The 1,442-nt window shown below is 36.3% G+C and overlaps 1 protein-coding gene across 1 annotated transcript in view; it reads right to left on the reverse strand.

Moving 5' to 3' along the window:
* Positions 1 to 1,248, reverse strand: part of MYPN (myopalladin) — a 117,901-nt gene extending 116,653 nt beyond the window's left edge. The window contains exon 1 of the mRNA XM_012658553.1: positions 1,048 to 1,248. The gene's annotated coding sequence lies outside the window, so the exon portion shown is untranslated. The remainder of the gene's footprint in view (positions 1 to 1,047) is intronic.
* Between the last annotated feature and the right edge of the window lie 194 nt (positions 1,249 to 1,442).

Below are 1,442 nucleotides of genomic sequence, written 5' to 3' on the forward strand. Positions count from 1 at the left end.
TATAGGCATTATCAATTTCTTAGAAAAGGACTATGAATTTTATGTGAACTTAAGAGTTATTATTAAGAAGAGGCAATAAAGTTATGGCAAATTTTTAATTTAGAGCTTGTAGAATTCATTTCATTATTGCTAAGGTGAAAGTAATTGAATCATAATTTTTTGGGAAAGACACCTGGATAATTGTTTTGTTTCTTTCAAGCTGAATGATGCTAGTATCTTTAATAACTATTTAAAGATATGTTGATAAGATAATACAATTTCTTAACACCAATACTGTAATGTTCACTTTTGTGGACTGGAAATACAGAACAATTCATCTTATCTCTTTCTTTGCTTATACAGTTTTTAAAATATAATTCAAGATGTACATCTAATTACTGCTAATAGTGCAATGTACCAGGCCAAACATTTGCCACTGACTGTCAAGTGTCTTTCTGATGCAGCTGAAACGGGGGGTGGGGAGAGAGAGAGGGAGAGACAGAGAGAGAGAGAGAGAGACAGAGAAAGAGAGAAAGGAGAAAGAGAGCAATGTCCCTTGAGCAAGACTTTCTGCAGCTGTTGTGTACATTAATCCAGGGAGCAGATCTCCCAACACTAAATATAGCAAGCATATCCTTTTACATGACAAAAAAAATTTAAAATGAAAGTCTTTAACTATGGAGTCATATCATTTTAGATTTAATGTCCTTTAAAAAAAGAAATAGGCATTGTACACATATTCTCTATATAAACATTATTTAATACATGAATGTGTGGAAAATGCCAATGATATGAGCAACATGTCACAGCTTCCTCTGTTGAGATATTTTTCCTTAGGACTCAAATCAGTTGTGATCTCTGTGAATCTCATCAATTCCCTCCAAAATCTTTACATGTAAAACGCTTTAGTTTTCATTTAATTCTGTGTCCTATCATATATAATTAGGAAGTTATCCTGGGTTTCATTCTAAGTAACAGTAATGAGCTCTCTGAAGTATCCCTTTTTCCATTGTCAGTGCCCCGTTATCAAAACACACTTGTGAACTTAAATCTGGATATTACCTTTCTTTTTTTAGTTGACCCAGATGAGGATGTCCAACCCAGGCACTCCACTGCGATGACAATTATCCAGGGAGAACTTTTAGATGAAAGCACAGGAGAAAAGGAAAATTCTTCACGCCCTTGGAAATAGAGAGTAGTCGTCCATAGAGAGTGAGGAGTTAACCTTAGTTTCAGTGAAGATGGCTGTAAGAAGCTGGACAACCTGTCACCACCGGAGCCAGAGCATTTGTCAGCTCACAGGTCCCAAGTTATTTTGAGCTGTATAAACCATGTGCCTGTGAAACATTCCACCTGATTGGACAGGAGAAAACTGAGCAAAGGGATTCCATAGCAGGACAGCACCTATGGGGGCTGGGGGTCAATTGATTCTTCTATCTATAGAATTTTACTTATACCTGGAG

Source organism: Propithecus coquereli, unplaced genomic scaffold (genome assembly GCF_000956105.1).
Source record: "Propithecus coquereli isolate 6110/MARCELLA unplaced genomic scaffold, Pcoq_1.0 Scaffold117, whole genome shotgun sequence".
NCBI lineage: Eukaryota > Metazoa > Chordata > Mammalia > Primates > Indriidae > Propithecus > Propithecus coquereli.